We start from the raw sequence: 19,081 nt of genomic DNA on the forward strand, positions 1-19,081 counted from the left end.
TCATTTGTCAGTCGACGAAGTGGACGAGAGCACGTTATCGCGGCTTCCTCCTGGAAAGATCCATCGCTTGTTCTTTAACCGGGAAAGAGATCTCTGTCGGGGCGAAATCGAAACGAATTCCACAAATTCCTGCATCCAGGGAAAAATATCTCCCAAAAGAGGATGAATCTTTTTAATAAACCTGTGTCTCATAACCTATAAAACAACTTGTAAAAGGAATATTTATCGATCATTTGTGCAACGATTTGGATTTTTCTACAGTTTATTCGAGCTCGTTTGCGAATCGATACGATTTACAAGTGATGCAATCTTACAGCTTGTTTATATCGAGTTCGAAACTAATTTAATAAAGCCTATTCACGCGGAAAGTTTGATGGGGGTGTAAGGATGGTGTGGCGTGCGATTTTAATTAAAAAACTGGATATTCGTCGTGGGACGAAGGGAGGGTTATGAGGGAAGGGAAAGTATCTGTATCGCAACACGGTTGCCAGTTTTCTGGGTGCTTCGAATTGAAATCGAGTAATAATTTCCTTTCGTAAAATCATCGTAATTTTAATCCCGAAGATTTATTAAATTCGAATTAAAAAGGATGTGTTATAAATATTTTTCTTTTTTTAATTAAAAAAATAGAATGTTCAAATTTTATAATCGATCGAGAAACGAGTTAACTCGGCGTGTATAAATTAACCAATCTCGTATAGGAATGAAAAACGGATGGAGCGTCCAACTCGGTCACTCCGTCGCTAACAAATTCATTTATCCATCCAGAGGGTGACTGGTTAAAGAGGTACAAACAGAAACCACGAGTGCGTTAAACGCTTCTGTTAAAAATAACTTTATCAAACAGCTCTCCCCTCTCCGAGGACAAAATGTATAAAAACAAAAATTAATTTTGCTTACTGAGAAAAAGAAACGAACATTCAATCTCCTCTATCGAATCCTCGATAAATTTAAGCCTAAACGTTGAATTGAAATGAACGTAGAATTTTCAAATTGTAATTATTTTTTACAACAATTATTCCTTCCTTCCTCCATGATCGGTCGAATACGATCAATTTATTTATAATTTTCTACGATCGATCAAGTCTTGAAAAACGAAATATCTTTACGCAATTCTTAGCTTTTCCTCCATTGAACGTTACTCGTTCGATTTTCGACAACGACCGCCGCATCCGAGCGGCGCTGCACTCTGTCACGAGAAATTCATTTATCGCAGTCTCCTTGGCAAAAAAGGGATAAATAAAAACCGCGATATATCTTGCGCGATATATCCCCAACCACTCCCTGTTATTTACATATTCTTTACATATCCACCACGACACGCGTATATGCCATCCACGTATCCTCTCTTTCTCTCTCTCTCTCTCGCGCCTGTATTTCATACGTACGCTTTATGCGTGTATTATACGAGCGCACGCATACACGCGTACGTATATACAAAGGCGTACGAATACACGAGAAGTATAGTAGCAGTAGCTCTCCGAGTAAGTAGCTAAGCAGAAAGTGTGCATGGGTATATAGGCGGAGACGAGGGGTTGGCAGCCAGTCCAAAGCATCGAAAAGGGGGTTGGAACGTGGTGGCAGTTGGTGGAAAAAGGGGAAGGGGAAGTTGCGATTCCATCTGCCAGCCTGTCATTCTGATACTACGTAGAATGTCGGCTGTTGGCGGAGACGATCAATACATTGCAATCTATATAAAATGGCTGCAGTATCTGGAGCGTCGTGAATAAAACGCGACTCTCTCTCTCTGTTTTTCTCTCTCTCTTTATGCTTCGTCTTTCTTTACTTCGTCGAAACGAAAAGTTAAGCACACTGTTATACGGTGTCTTGGGATTCTCGAGTCTATTTTTATTCCGCGAAATATCTGGAGAATATTTTTTTCGTTTTATGGTAATGGAGGATGGATGAGAGAGATTAGAATTATGAACGTTGTATTTCTTTTTATTTTTTTTTTTATTCTTTTCTTGTGATGAATTTGTAAGAAAGAATAGAATTATTAAGAATTTTTACGGATTTTTTGGAGATTAGATGATGTATTTGTTCAAAGTTTGATTCATAAATCAATTAAAAAATGGAATCTTCCGTTTTAATTTTGATAAGAATTGTAGAGGAATGTAAGTTGTATCGAATTGACAGCGTCACTTCCAATTATCGAAATTTTGATTCGTGTAGAGATGGAAGGAAGATCGATATTTGCGAATAATTGCAGGGAATATTGTCAAGATAAAGAAAAGGTAAATAACGATCGAGGGAATAGAATATGAAGTTTGAACGGGACTGGATGCTTTTGTTACGAAAAGACATAGAAAAAAGGAAATGCACGAGACAGAAACCGTCACCGTGGCTCCATCTTGCAGATCGACGGAGATTTAACTCCATTCGAGAGGTCACCGGTAGGTGGTGCGTCAGCCATGTTATTTGGCTGTTCCACTTGGCAATTTCATAAGTAGGAAAAATCGGCAAAAATTTGATTCAAATTATTTCATCTTTTAATTAATAACGATGTTAATGGATTACACGTATCGAGCAACGAATTATAACACCTTTATTCCGCTTAATTCTTATTTTCTTTATTTTCTTTATTATTCCCATCCATAAATTCTTTTTCTCCAGGAAAGAAGAATATATACATATATATATATTTTTATTAACCACGATGAAAACACGAAAAACGATAAACAAGATTGATCACGAGCAATCGTATTAAATCTAATATTTATCAGGCAATTACAGAAGCGAAACGATAATTAATCGATGGCAATAAAGCCCTCACCGTTTTCAGAGAAATTTAATATACGTATTTCAGCAGCATACGTATAATATATATGTTATCATCGATCAAACATTTACGCCATTATTGAGAGAAAAGCAACCAATTACATGCATCTATCCAATTGACTATCAAACGCTATTATCGTAACACAACTTCATTCGATCCCGAACGATATTAATTACGGATATCGACAAAGTGTCAACAGGTAAATTATATACATATATATATATATATATATATATATATATATATACACCGAATCCATCCTCGAAACAGCTCTTCGATCATCGAAAGGAAAGAGGAAGAAGAAAAAAAAAATTCGAATTTATCAAAAATTACACTTACATCGTTATCACGGAATCCACGGATTATTTTGTCGCGCACTTTCGAAAATCGTTCGAACCACACGAATCTACGAATTCTTCACGTTCCGACGGATGAAAGCACGATTATTGCCGTATAGCTGCCGCCCTACTTTTTCTCTCAACCAATTGCTACAATACTTGACTTAACGTCCCTTATCTGGACGGTAAACGTTAATTCGAGATCGGTTATTCGAATTATTTCGAGAGATATACATAGAGAGATGATCGAGAAGAGAACGAGGGAACTAGATTTCGACTGCACGGGGTCCAGGTCGAGGCAGAACTAACCCGGGTTTCGGCCAATAAAGGGGATCATTTTGAATCTGTGCGCTGAAATTTATGGCCCCCTCCCCTCCCCTCCCCTCCCTCCCCCAGGCTCCAGGGAGCCAGCCGGCTAAAGGACGGCTATTAATTTTACGTTTGTCGCGTTATAACGACTACCCCCTCTCCCCCAGATTGATTCAAAACATTTCAAAATGAAGATTTCAACGGACGTCGAAATTTCAAAATTTCTTGTCCTCCTCGTCTCCCTCGAAACGAGCCACCTCCTCGCGATTCCTCTCGCGAAACTTAGCGCGGGTTCCAACGCACGCATGCGTTTCACCCTCGATTCGAGAAAAAGCTCGGACTTGAACTTGGAGGCTCTCTCGGAGGAGGGGGAGGAGAAGGTCCAGGTGATGTTGGCCGATCGCCGGGGTTGGGGGGCGCGGTGGTATCGCGGGGAGAAGATGATTTATGAGCCTGTGAGGGGTGGAGGGAGGGGAGCCAGGTAGGGCGGCGTTCAAACCTCTTTTTCCAATCCTCCACGCGCTCCTCTCTCTCCCCCCTCCCTTCTCTCTCTCTCCCTTCTTCCGGGGTGTCAATGCAATGTTTTCAGTTGGCCTATTTGCGCGATGCAAGCAAGATATCCCTGATCTCCGCGCCACAGATTTGGGACCGAGTTTTAATTCTTGGCTCGTGGGTGGAGGTTGTTGGTGCCGCTTGCAAGAGGATGGAGGGGGTTCGAGGATGGAGGAGGATATTCGGAATCGCGTGAGTTTTTTTTTTTTTTTTCTTTTTGCCCTCGAAGCGAGGGGGATCGTTTATTCGTTTGGCGATAAAGTGAACAGATCGATGGAAGGGTTGATTAATCGATGATGCACATCGATTAAAATCGTGTCGGATATTTTATCGGAATTGATTATGAATAACTAATTGATTCTCCATCCGTTCGCCGTTAATCGAATTATTAACGTGAAAAATATCTTTGTCCTGTTGTCAAGATATCGTATATAGAGACGAAATAAAGCTGGTTCGAGCTGAATGAAAGCAAATATTAGGAATAGACAAATAGTTTGTTAATTTCCTCCCGTTGTATCGTTTATCAACGCATTTATTAATTAATCGACGTGTATAAATCTCCTCCGCCAGAACGGACAAATTAGTTTTATCAATCTCCACGCTTAGATGATCGTTATTCGTTTATCGCCTTGTTAGACCGATCACGAGACTTTATTAAATCACTCCTCTCTCTCTCTCTCTCTGATGTCGCAAAGTGAAAAACTCGCCCATCGAGTTGACCCATTATTATCGCGCGAAAGCCACGTTGCGTGCAAAGCCTCGCTCGTTCCACGAACTCGTTCCTCCACGGATGGAACGGTCGCGTGTTGGAAATTAAGTCGCATAAATTTCGCGTAACGCTACCCCTTCATTATGCGACACCACGGAGTTTCTTCAACTCGTGCATTTCCTCTTTCATTCGTCCTCGTGGATCGTGGATGATACGTTTCCGATTCCTTTCCTCCTTCAGTTGGGTCAGATAGTAGTCTTAGGTGGGTTTCTTGCAATGAGAGATAAATTTAAAAATTGAAAATTAAAATTTCTGAAATACTATAGCCGTTATTGTGGTTTAAATGAAACATTAAATTGCAAATTGAAAGATTAATTTTGAGATTGGAGATTGTAATAATTTTTGATCGGTAAAATTTTATAAAAAATTTATCATTAAAAAAAATGAAACGTTCATTATCGATCGAGCGAATAATCTGTAATATTTTTTGGCGTTGGCAAAATTATTTTTATAAATATATTTTTTAAAAATAATTTCAGATTATTAATATTCCTGAAAATAAAATAAAAAATGGAGGAGAGGGGCTTAATTTATCATCTTCCTCCCTCCTTCCTCCCCTCTTTTCTCTAAGGGAATAAGGCGATTCGAATTATTGGAATCGTGGAATTTGCGGAAGGTTCGTTATACATTCGACGTCTCTTTTCTATATTATATTCTTTATCTTATTCACTATTGCGAGAGAATAAGAAAATAGGATAAGAAAACACAGCGAGAGATAATTTTTACCCATGCAACGATTATATATGAAAATCTCTAATTCCAAGGAGAAAAAATAAATCCTGGTACAATCTAGATTTTCATAAAAATAAAAAAAAAATATAGCGAGGAATAATTTCATCGACGCAACATCCTTCGTTTAACAATAATCAATGATTAACAAAATATTTCTACGTGTTATTACAATTACGTAAAAAAAAAAACAGTCCCCCAACAATTTTTCTTTATCTTCCCACGAAAGATAAGACTTCGATCCGAATAACGAGAAATAGTGAATTCCTGGAGAGAAAATTCCTGGTGCTCTTTGCTTAAATCGGCTGCAGTGGAAAAAAAAAAAAAAAGAAAAAAGGAAAGAGAGAAAAAAGCAGAAAGGCGGCGGGAAATGAGGGAAAAGACAGACGCGGTGTCAAGGTGGCGGTAGCGGCAGCAACAGCAGCAGCAGCTACCCCGAAACGATCATCAATCATCAAGAGCGAGACAATCGAATAGCGCAGCCAACCGGCGAACAGCTGTCGCTTCGTTCAGCTCTAAACGTACACGTTACACGGTGCAGTTGTGTTTTCTGAAATGCTCTCCCCCTCCCTCCTTTCGGCCAAACATATCGTAATCGGGATTTTTATCAAATGACGATCTCGAGAGGATAACTCGAGAGATTAAAATTAAAATTCTATCTGAAATTCTGTCAATTCTTCAATTCGATCGTCGTATATATATATATATATATTATGTGTAGAAACGCACGTCGCGATAATTTTTCTTATTAAGGAGAATTTCGTGGACGAGGGAATGTTTCATTTAATATGGGAGGAAGTGTCACGGGTTTCAAGGAGGATCGCTCCTCGCATCATATTGTAACACCGCCATCAGATTTCACCGGCATTTCCCCGAGCCCTATATTGCCCCGCTACGTTTCATAAATAACTCTCGCATTACAGAAAGAATACAATTTCAATATTACATCCTCGATGGATACGCCAATATCGCTCGGACGCGTGATAGATAGGGCGTGCGTTATTGTCTTTAGAAAAACATAACCATTTATTATTTTAGAGAGATACGAAATAATATCGAACGAATGTTTTCGTTCCGATGGATGTTTTAATTCGTTTTTTTTTTTTTGACGAATGTTATGTTCTTCTTTTTCCAAGAGAAAGAGGGGGGGAGGAGGGCGAATTTTGGAGCGAAAATTTTAATTCGAGGGACAAATGCCGACGGATATTCGCGGAAATTCGTGGAAAAGGGGGAGCTTGGAATGATGGGTGCGAGATGTCTGTGGGACAGAGAGAAAATATGAACGCGGGAAACCAGAATTATATTAATAACGCAGCGCTTTCATCCCTCGAACTGACACGACCACATCTCCGCCTTAATTAAATTTTCGTGCGTTTTATAACGTTTGTCGCTGTTGTCACGCTGTTATTTTTCTCCGACGTTCTAGAGAGAAATTTCTACTAAGATGAAGATGTTTTAAAGCGATCTCGTCGCGAATTCATTCCTCGTAATGAAAAAAATGAGAAAAATGAAAAAAAAAAGAAAAAGAAAAAAAAAGAGGCGTAAAATCTTATTCGCGTTTTTATTAACGCATTTTTCCTCGATTCGTCTGTAAAAATTATTAGGGGAAAACTACTTTTTCTATAAATCTCACGTTGGTAAGGTAGATTCCTCGAATAGATTACACTTAAGAATGCTGATGCATCGGCTTAGTGCGAGATCGTCCACGGTAGGTGGAGCTCACAACACAATCGTGATATTTTCTTGCATCGAATATTTTCTTACGACTTTTCACGATTCTATAAAATATACCTGCTTTGAATCATTGCCTTGTTAACAATGATTTGATAACACAGGTTGATGATTAAGTAATTAAAATATAAATAATTCAATTTTTTTCCTTCCATTATACTTTTCTATATCTACATATATATATATATATATATATATATATATTTGAATTTTTATATTTCTTATTATGTACTTATTATGTACTTATATATTACGTATTTATATTTTCAGATTTCCATACGTGAGCATTTCTACTGCGAAAGAAGCCATCTTAGAAAGGTAAGTATAGATATGGTAAGTATCTCTAGATTTAAGTAAACTGTTGAAAAAAAGAAATTTTAACACGTAAAAAGGATTCGAAAGGTAAGTAATTCAGGTAAGTATAGGTAAGTATATATATATATATATATAAGATTAAATAAAATCATTAGTTTTTGAAAATATTAAAAATTTCCAAAAAATTTCATAACACCTCTTTTTGAGTTATATTCTCCTAATAAAAAGTCGAAATTTTGACAAAATTTCTTAAATTCAGCATTTTTCGTGCCACCTCTTCTAGAATTATATTCTCCTAATAAAAAGTCAAAATTTGGACAAAATTTCTTAAATTTTAAATTTTTCGATAAATTTTCCTGCCACCTCTTCTAGAGTTATATTCTCCTAATAAAAAGTCGAATTTTTGACAAAATTTCTTAAATTTGGCATTTTTCGATAAATTTTCGTGCCACCTCTTCTAGAATTATATTCTCCTAATAAAAAGTCGAAATTTTGACAAAATTTCTTAAATTTTAAATTTTTCGATAAATTTTCGTGCCACCTCTTCTAGAATTATATTCTCCTAATAAAAAGTCGAAATTTTGACAAAATTTCTTAAATTTTAAATTTTTCGATGAATTTTCGTGCCACCTCTTTTAGAATTATATTCTCCTAATAAAAAGTCGAAATTTTGACAAAATTTCTTAAATTCAGCATTTTTCGTGCCACCTCTTCTAGAATTATATTCTCCTAATAAAAAGTCGAATTTTTGACAAAATTTCTTAAATTTGGCATTTTTCGATAAATTTTCGTGCCACCTCTTCTAGAATTATATTCTCCTAATAAAAAGTCGAATTATTGACAAAATTTCTTAAATTTGGCATTTTTCGATAAATTTTCGTGCCACCTCTTCTAGAGTTATATTCTCCTAATAAAAAGTCGAATTTTTGACAAAATTTCTTAAATTTGGCATTTTTCGATAAATTTTCGTGCCACCTCTTTTAGAATTATATTCTCCTAATAAAAAGTCGAAATTTTGACAAAATTTCTTAAATTTTAAATTTTTCGATGAATTTTCGTGCCACCTCTTCTAGAATTATATTCTCCTAATAAAAAGTGGAAATTTTGACAAAATTTCTTAAATTCAGCATTTTTCGTGCCACCTCTTCTAGAATTATATTCTCCTAATAAAAAGTCGAATTTTTGACAAAATTTCTTAAATTTGGCATTTTTCGATAAATTTTCGTGCCACCTCTTCTAGAATTATATTCTCCTAATAAAAGTCGAATTATTGACAAAATTTCTTAAATTTGGCATTTTTCGATAAATTTTCGTGCCACCTCTTCTAGAATTATATTCTCCTAATAAAAAGTCGAATTTTTGACAAAATTTCTTAAATTTGGCATTTTTCGATAAATTTTCGTGCCACCTCTTCTAGAATTATATTCTCCTAATAAAAAGTCGAAATTTTGACAAAATTTCTTAAATTTTAAATTTTTCGATAAATTTTCGTGCCACCTCTTCTAGAATTATATTCTCCTAATAAAAAGTGGAAATTTTGACAAAATTTCTTAAATTCAGCATTTTTCGTGCCACCTCTTCTAGAATTATATTCTCCTAATAAAAAGTCGAAATTTTGACAAAATTTCTTAAATTTAACGTTTTTCGATAAATTTTCGTGCCACCTCTTCTAGAATTATATTCTCCTAATAAAAAGTCGAATTATTGACAAAATTTCTTAAATTTGGCATTTTTCGATAAATTTTCGTGCCACCTCTTCTAGAATTATATTCTCCTAATAAAAAGTCGAATTTTTGACAAAATTTCTTAAATTTGGCATTTTTCGATAAATTTTCGTGCCACCTCTTCTAGAATTATATTCTCCTAATAAAAAGTCGAATTTTTGACAAAATTTCTTAAATTTGGCATTTTTCGATAAATTTTCGTGCCACCTCTTCTAGAATTATATTCTCCTAATAAAAAGTCGAAATTTTGACAAAATTTCTTAAATTCAGCATTTTTCGTGCCACCTCTTCTAGAATTATATTCTCCTAATAAAAAGTCGAATTTTTGACAAAATTTCTTAAATTTGGCATTTTTCTATAAATTTTCGTGCCACCTCTTCTAGAGTCATATTCTCCTAATAAAAAGTCGAAATTTTGACAAAATTTCTTAAATTTAACGTTTTTCGATAAATTTTCGTGCCACCTCTTCTAGAGTTATATTCTCCTAATAAAAAGTCGAATTTTTGACAAAATTTCTTAAATTTGGCATTTTTCTATAAATTTTCGTGCCACCTCTTCTAGAGTTATATTCTCCTAATAAAAAGTCGAAATTTTGACAAAATTTCTAAAATTTGGGATTTTTCGTGCCACCTCTTCTAGAATTATATTCTCCTAATAAAAAGTCGAAATTTTGATAAAATTTCTTAAATTTAATGTTTTTCGATAAATTTTCGTGCCACCTCTTCTAGAGTTATATTCTCCTAATAAAAAGTCGAAATTTTGACAAAATTTCTTAAATTCAGCATTTTTCGTGCCACCTCTTCTAGAATTATATTCTCCTAATAAAAAGTCGAAATTTTGACAAAATTTCTTAAATTCAGCATTTTTCGATAAATTTTCGTGCCACCTCTTCTAGAATTATATTCTCCTAATAAAAAGTCGAAATTTTGACAAAATTTCTTAAATTTTAAATTTTTCGATAAATTTTCCTGCCACCTCTTCTAGAATTATATTCTCCTAATAAAAAGTCGAAATTTTGACAAAATTTCTTAAATTTTAAATTTTTCGATAAATTTTCCTGCCACCTCTTCTAGAATTATATTCTCCTAATAAAAAGTCGAAATTTTGACAAAATTTCTTAAATTTTAAATTTTTCGATAAATTTTCGTGCCACCTCTTCTAGAATTATATTCTCCTAATAAAAAGTGGAAATTTTGACAAAATTTCTTAAATTCAGCATTTTTCGATAAATTTTCGTGCCACCTCTTCTAGAATTATATTCTCCTAATAAAAAGTCGAAATTTTGACAAAATTTCTTAAATTTTAAATTTTTCGATAAATTTTCCTGCCACCTCTTCTAAAATTATATTCTCCTAATAAAAAGTCGAAATTTTGACAAAATTTCTTAAATTTTAAATTTTTCGATAAATTTTCCTGCCACCTCTTCTAGAATTATATTCTCCTAATAAAAAGTCGAAATTTTGACAAAATTTCTTAAATTTTAAATTTTTCGATAAATTTTCGTGCCACCTCTTCTAGAATTATATTCTCCTAATAAAAAGTGGAAATTTTGACAAAATTTCTTAAATTTTAAATTTTTCGATAAATTTTCGTGCCACCTCTTCTAGAATTATATTCTCCTAATAAAAGTCGAAATTTTGATAAAATTTCTTAAATTTGGGATTTTTCGATAAATTTTCCTGCCACCTCTTCTAGAATTATATTCTCCTAATAAAAAGTCGAAATTTTCACAAAATTTCTTAAATTTGGGATTTTTCGATAAATTTTCCTGCCACCTCTTCTAGAATTATATTCTCCTAATAAAAAGTCGAAATTTTGACAAAATTTCTTAAATTTTAAATTTTTCGATGAATTTTCGTGCCACCTCTTTTAGAATTATATTCTCCTAATAAAAAGTCGAAATTTTGACAAAATTTCTTAAATTTTAAATTTTTCGATAAATTTTCGTGCCACCTCTTCTAGAATTATATTCTCCTAATAAAAGTCGAAATTTTGACAAAATTTCTTAAATTTGGCATTTTTCGATAAATTTTCCTGCCACCTCTTCTAGAGTTATATTCTCCTAATAAAAAGTCGAATTTTTGACAAAATTTCTTAAATTTGGCATTTTTCGATAAATTTTCGTGCCACCTCTTCTAGAATTATATTCTCCTAATAAAAAGTCGAAATTTTGACAAAATTTCTTAAATTTTAAATTTTTCGATAAATTTTCGTGCCACCTCTTCTAGAATTATATTCTCCTAATAAAAAGTCGAAATTTTGACAAAATTTCTTAAATTTTAAATTTTTCGATGAATTTTCGTGCCACCTCTTCTAGAATTATATTCTCCTAATAAAAAGTCGAAATTTTGACAAAATTTCTTAAATTTTAAATTTTTCGATAAATTTTCCTGCCACCTCTTCTAGAATTATATTCTCCTAATAAAAAGTGGAAATTTTGACAAAATTTCTTAAATTCAGCATTTTTCGTGCCACCTCTTCTAGAATTATATTCTCCTAATAAAAAGTCGAAATTTTGACAAAATTTCTTAAATTTTAAATTTTTCGATAAATTTTCGTGCCACCTCTTCTAGAATTATATTCTCCTAATAAAAAGTCGAATTTTTGACAAAATTTCTTAAATTTGGCATTTTTCTATAAATTTTCGTGCCACCTCTTCTAGAGTTATATTCTCCTAATAAAAAGTCGAAATTTTGACAAAATTTCTTAAATTTTAAATTTTTCGATAAATTTTCGTGCCACCTCTTCTAGAATTATATTCTCCTAATAAAAAGTGGAAATTTTGACAAAATTTCTTAAATTCAGCATTTTTCGTGCCACCTCTTCTAGAATTATATTCTCCTAATAAAAAGTCGAAATTTTGACAAAATTTCTTAAATTTTAAATTTTTCGATAAATTTTCCTGCCACCTCTTCTAGAATTATATTCTCCTAATAAAATTTCGAATTTTAGTAATATTGTTTGATATCGAATATTTTAAGAAATTTCACGTGCCACTTTCTATCGCATTATATTCTCCTAATACAAAATCGAAAAATTGATCAAAAATCTTAACCAGATGCCCGAAAATTTTAAGTTTTTTAATTCCAGGAATAATTTCGTATGCCACCTCTTTTTGAATTATATTTTCCTAATACAAAATCGAGATTTTGGACGCAGCAAAAATTTTTGCTCCAATTTACGATTTTGTAACAGGAGAATATAATCGAGAAGGAGGTAGCACGTGATATTTTCCTGGAATTTCGTTAACATTAAATTTTGGACATTCTATGAAAATTTTCGACTGTATTTTTCGATTTTTTATTAGAGGAATATAATTTGAAAGAAATTGGCATGAGAAATTTTACTTACCTGTTTAATACTTACCTTTTCAAACTGTTGTATTGTTTCATTTTCTCAACATTTTACTTAATTCTAATTTATGTATGAGATATCTTATACTTACCTGTTTTCTACTTACCATTTTTTTTTATACTTACCTAGATGCATTTCAGTGTTCTTTACATAAAAATGGTAGATCACGAGAGATGAGGGAATCTATTAACATAAAAGACGTTTAATAAATATTTAATATCTGCTATATATTTCAAATTACATTTTTCTAAGAATTTCGACAGTTCCTGGAAATGACGTCAAATTCTTGGAATTATCGAAATTCTCGAATGAAAAAAATTTTTGCAAATTTTGTATTAGGAGAATAATATGATAGAAGATTAAGAAATTTTTCTAAGAATTTAAAAAGTTTTTGGAAATGACGTCAACTTCTTGGTTTACCTATGATTTTTTTATTTGAAGAATATAATTTTAAAGAGGCTTTTATATAGAATATTTTACTTACCTTATATACTTATCTTCTAATTTCCATTTTTTGTATGTTTTTAATCGTTTTTTCAACAGTTTCCTCAAATCTAGAGATAGTTATCTTTTACATTACTTATTTTTTAACATATTTACCTCTGTTATTTTTAATGATATTAAAAAAGTTTGGAATATAAAATTGAACGGTTTCAAACGGAGAAAGCATATAAAGAAGCTATGAGGATCAACTTGGTTTTTTTATACGCGATCTTATATTTTTCAATACGTTAATTGATGCTCCTCTCTATAAAAAAGTATTATCCCATAAAAATCTAAAAATTATTACTTCTGGAGATAATTAAATATAATTAAATATCTTCTAAACTAACGATTCTTTTAAAAGTGCCTTAATACTTTCTTATAGAGAATATGTGTACCTTTCTAAACCATTCAACTTTTGTCTGAAATATTTTTTTCCACGAGCAAGAACCTGGTAACAACATCAGGAGAGCTTTTCTGCAAAAAAATATATACGTACGAGTTATGCGACACATAAGAACATAAGAAACATAAAATTACATATATAAACGTTACAATATACATCTTCATAATTAATACACTGAATCTAAAATATAATCTAATCTAATACAAATATATATATATATATACTATATCAAAAGATATAAGACTTTTTGGTAACATTCTGCCGATTCGAAATATATCCTACAACAAGTATGAATATAAACATATTTATATTACTTATCAAAAACTTGCACCAATTTCTCGCTCGATCGGTAATTCAGGGCGCGTATCGCAGAAAATCGCAGAAAAACGTCGAACAAAATTTCCTAGTCGATTCACATTTTTTTAACGTTAATGCAGTTTGCACGAGAGAGAGAGAGAGAGAGAGGTGGGTGGGGTAAGTTCCAAGATTGATATCTTCGTAACACGATTATCAGCGAAGGCGTAGACGTAGCCAGTCAAAAGTAGCAAGCAGAGACGGGAGGGTTGTCACCCTTGTCTCTCCCCGAGCAGCGTGAGAAGCCAGCCATCTTGAATGATGTATGGCGCCGGTTACGAGGTCGACTGAGCGGCCATCACTCAACGCTGAGCTCCACGGCTTTTGGGGACACACGTCCTCGGGACTACGTCCTGTCCGCTCCTCTCCAACCCTCTGCCTGTCACGCTAACTGTGACTTTAGTTGTCCAACTACTCGCCAAACTCATTCACTTTTTTCCCCTCTCCTATCTCCCCTTTTCCTCCATTTCTTTTTCCCTTCCTTTCCTTTTCTCTCTCTCTCTCTTTTTTTTGTTGTTGTTGTTTTCTTTCCTTCCTTTCCCTCTTTCGGATTAATGATACGATCGCAAATCGTTCCTATCTCGTTAAGCTTCGACGAGATGGCTCTCGGAAATTGTTTTTACGACTCGACTCGATTTTTCGAAATTTTCGAAAACTCGTCAAGTTTCGTTGGGAAACGTTATACGAAAAGCGAGGGGATAAGTCTGATACTTCTTCTTCGTTCCCTTGAAATTATCTTTAGTTTCCTATTCAATTCTGCATAGAGACGCTTACACACTGTTATTACTCATCCCGACACAGATGATCGCCTCTGGAAGGCATACCTATAGAAATGCAATAATAGATGCAATCCCCTCGTTTATCGGGTCCGTCCGATACCTGGACTCGTTTAAAACTTACGGTACAAAAGCCCGATCGTTCCTTAATATACGAGCCCTTCTAAATAATTCCACCTTTCACCTTTTCAATGTAAATGCCTCGTTCGCCCACATTGCCGAAAATTTCCAGAGGAAAACAATTCTTCCTTCCAACTATTCTTCGTTATCCATCCTCATCTTCGTGAACAAATCCTATTTGCTTGCTCCGAAAACAACGACACGAAACACACGCAGAGAATATCCTGATATCGTAACTCTCGCGATGATATCACCGAATTTAGATCCCACTTATCACAATGGGGTGACGAAGCAAAGAGGAAAAAAGGGAAAGAATCGTGCGGAAAAATTGGAGAAGGAAAAAATTTTCGAAAAAGAAAAGAGGAACGAAGGGAGGGAAGAGAGAAGGGGTAGATATTGATGGTGATATTCGTAACGAAAAACGGTCACCGTTTCCATATGACGGCCCGTCAATGACAGTGGCGCCCGGTAATCAATAACCGCATCAAGCTTTACACACATTGCTCCACACACCCACCCCTTTATATATATTCTTTCTCCCCCTCCACCGTATTTAATATGCAATACCCCATTTACCCCATTGAATACGAACCCTCCCTGCGACCCACATTTCTCCACGATTTCTCTCCCAAGATTTCCTTCACCCGCGGGGGAGGAGTCGACTGCCGAAAGAAAATCTTGCTTAAAACGTTTCGCGAAACCGTGGAATTCCAATTAATAATCTCCCCTATAAAAATTATAAAACAATCCCAATTATAACCGACCGTTACCCGCAACAATCCTTGGAAGCAAGAGTTCCAAAAGAAAGAAGGGAAGGAGCCAAGTTTGCGGAGCACACCAACCTATCCTTAATCCTTAAGCAAGGCAAGGGGGTGGGATCCAGAGCTCATCCTCCTCTTCTTCGTGGCGTGGAAGGAAACCGACTCACGAGAGTTGCCGTGGCCACCCTCCATCGGGGAAGGGTGAGCAGGAGGAGGAGGAGAGAAATCGAGGAGGATGGCGGTGGAACGAGGAACCGATGGACAAAACGAGGCTGGAACATCTCTGGAGAGGGGTAGTAAGGTGGCGCGGAGGAGGGGGAGGCAGGATCCTCACCGCGCAATCCCAGGGGCCGTTTTAAATGAGTCAGCGTTTTTATGCCTCGCGATGTTGTCAAAGCGCAAACACTGGCCGATAATATATCATCCGTTGCGCAACCAAGCACCCCTCCAGCCAAGCTTTTAGGAATGTGTTTGTTCCGACGATTGTTCGCGTAACGATGACGAAACTTTGATTCGAGCGGAAGCGCGGAAAGCTGACAAAGTATGCGTGGGAACGTGGCGATTGGATTGTTAATCAGTAAGCTATTATAATTGGGTGGGTGCTTTTTTCGAGGTTGGAAAGAAAGAATTGGAAAGTAATTTTCGAATTTTTCTTTTTTTTTGGGGGAGAGAATCGTTTAATCTTTTATTGGTTAGTTCGGGGAGAGGACGATGTCTCGTCGAGTCAGGCGGCGACGAGTCAGTTCCATTAAAATACGATACAAGTTGGCCGTGAAGAGCGACAGCCCACTGATTTTGTATTCAGCCAACTTCCGTTATAAAATTGCGAACTTTTTGCGCGGACGTTGAGACACGAGGAGAGGAGAGAGGGAGAGGGAGAGGGAGAGAGAGAGAGAGAAGGGCGAGAAAGAAAAATGGTCGACGCGGGTAAAAATTCTACGAATGCAAAACTTTCGGTTCCGTGAACACGTTTCTTCCGACAGAGATGCGATGGGGGAAAAAAGAAAATAGAAAAATAAAAGGAATATCTTCGAAATCGTTAATTTCGCGTCCAGCAAAAATTTCTCTCTTCTATATTTTCCAATAAAGAAACCGCCTGATTAATCATTCCTCGTCGTGATTCCTTTGAAAAAGCACAATTTTTTCCGTATAATTTCTCCAAGAATTACTTCGATTTTCCAATTTTCCTCCAAATCTAATCGAACAAATTTGAAGCAGTATTCAGAATTTAAAACAAAAAAGAAAAAGAAAAATATATCCCCTCGCCTACTTTTCGATCATCGATGACAGAATTTCACAAGAAGGAAATACATGAAAGAGGAAAAAGGAAAGTTGCCTCCTTTCGAGGAGCCAACTTTCCCTCCAGTCCTCCGGAAAACTCGGAGAGAAAGTCGATCGAAGGATGACAGAACGGCGAAGAATCTCGGAAAGGCGAGCGGGAGATAGGCTGTGGAAAAGGGGGTGGATTGGCGAGGGGTGACTATGACGCGAGACGTCAACCGAGCTGACGGGGTAGGTTTTCCCTATCCCGCGCGGAACCAGCCGGCGACGAGGAGGACGGGGGGGAAAGTCGGAATATAAGTTGGTAAACTTTTAACCTCCCGAGCATAAAAGTGGAATCGCTTCTTTTCTATCTGCTCGCGAGGATCTCTCGCCGTATCACGCGTATCCGACGTTGACGATAAAAAAAACGCGTCCGCGAAGAGAGGAAGGGGGGCGCCTGCTTTCCGTTTCGAAAATTTCTAAAATTACTTTTCCATCATTTTCAGTTTAATCGAGCACCTCGAGATCTTTTTTCTCGAAAAGTGTTGATTTATTTCGTCAATTATTCGGGATAGGATTCTTTTTTTTTTTTTTAGGAAGAAGCGTACGAGTAAGCTTCGAAGAGGAGCGCCTGTTTTCCGTTTCGAAAATTTCTAAAATTACTTTTCCATCATTTTCAATTTAATCGAGCACCTCGAGCAGTAAGCGAGATCTTTTTTCTCGAAAAGTGTTGGAATTGGAGAATTATTTATAAAGAGATGATCTATTTCGTGAATTATTCGGGATAGGATTCTTTTTTTTTTTTTTTTAGGTTATGTTCCAGAGAAGACAGACGATAGCAATCAGTCACGCGTGACTGTTTTACCATTCGAGTACAGATAGTTGCTACGAAACTATGCACGTGTATCGTTATCGCGCGTATTGACCTTTCCATATTTATATTTATCTAAGATCGTATATATCCACGATCTCGATTATCCCGGGCACGAATATCCTTGTTTCCCCGATTACACGAATCGAGAGGGAGAGAGACACCTCTCGTATCGATTCGTACCGACCGAGTATCATACGACAACGAATCGAAAAATCGCACGAATTCGAGGAATCGCAATCTAACCGAGAAATCGACAAAGATCAAGAATTAATCGTGAACGTAGTCGAGGATGCAAATCGATTCTCCATCATCCAACTTACTCGACACGAAATGTACATATATACATACACACACATATATATATATATGTATGTATATCCCAAAACACAATAACCTAATTACAACACGGCACTCGCTTCCTCGTTTCCATGCCCCCTTCCCCTCGCTCACCGCAAAATTGCAATCTCAATCCCGGTACACGAGATATCCAAGCGTATTGTAGACACCGCGCGAGGAGCTGGCTACGTTGTAACTTGTCCACGCGATGAGAACGCGAGAGGGTGTGACAGGAAGAGGATAAGGAGTGGGGGAAGCGTTAGGATAGATATCAAGCAAGCGGCGCGCATATAGGTATACTACAGCGTGCATAGCGCGTAAGGCGGGCGAAGACGAGGACGGAGCATGTTTTTGTGGCGAGGAAAGAGGGAGAGGGAAGGAGGGTCGCCGTGGAAGGAGGGCCTCCCCTCTCCCCCGTTGGACCCTTGGCAACGCTCTCGCGACGCGCTATCCCGTGGATAACATCAGCGGCTTCGGGCCAGGAAATGAAAATCGCGCCGACACTGTTTAATTTAGATAAAAGCATATGTTGCGCGAGGCCGAGGGTCGGAGAAAGGTCTCGGTTTTCCAGCCTCGGTCCCCAGCAGGGATTTTTGAATTTTTTAATCGGTATAAACAATTCTCGTCTTCGTTTCAAATTTCGTCCCCATTCTTTCTCGAGAAAAGGGAGGGGGGAGAGCAGGTTTTTCCAAGGAAGCAAGCAATTTCGAGTGGATCCAAGTGTCCAGATATATATAATTCCATCCGTAATTACTTCTCCATACTCGAGATAATCCCTCGATTCGAGGGGATGGGCCACTCCCTCGACCACCGTCCCTCCCCCTCCTCGCTTTCGTCGCCGGCCCCGGATCGAAGGCAATCCACCGTCAGACCCTGTCAAACTTCTAGATTACATTATACGAAAGCGGAGAGGCGCACCGCTCGCCGATCTCGAAATCCGACCGCGGGGAATATTCGACGCCATTTGGGACTTTGGCCGCCCTCCCCCTCCAAATTGCCGCTGATTTAATATTTATCGAGGGACGTGTATTTACCGGGGATTTTATCGTTTTTTAAACGGCCTCCCCTCCAAGACGAAAGCGGGGAAAGGGTGTTTGTTTAAATATTA

This window comes from Apis cerana, linkage group LG16 (genome assembly GCF_029169275.1).
Source record: "Apis cerana isolate GH-2021 linkage group LG16, AcerK_1.0, whole genome shotgun sequence".
Lineage (NCBI taxonomy): Eukaryota > Metazoa > Arthropoda > Insecta > Hymenoptera > Apidae > Apis > Apis cerana.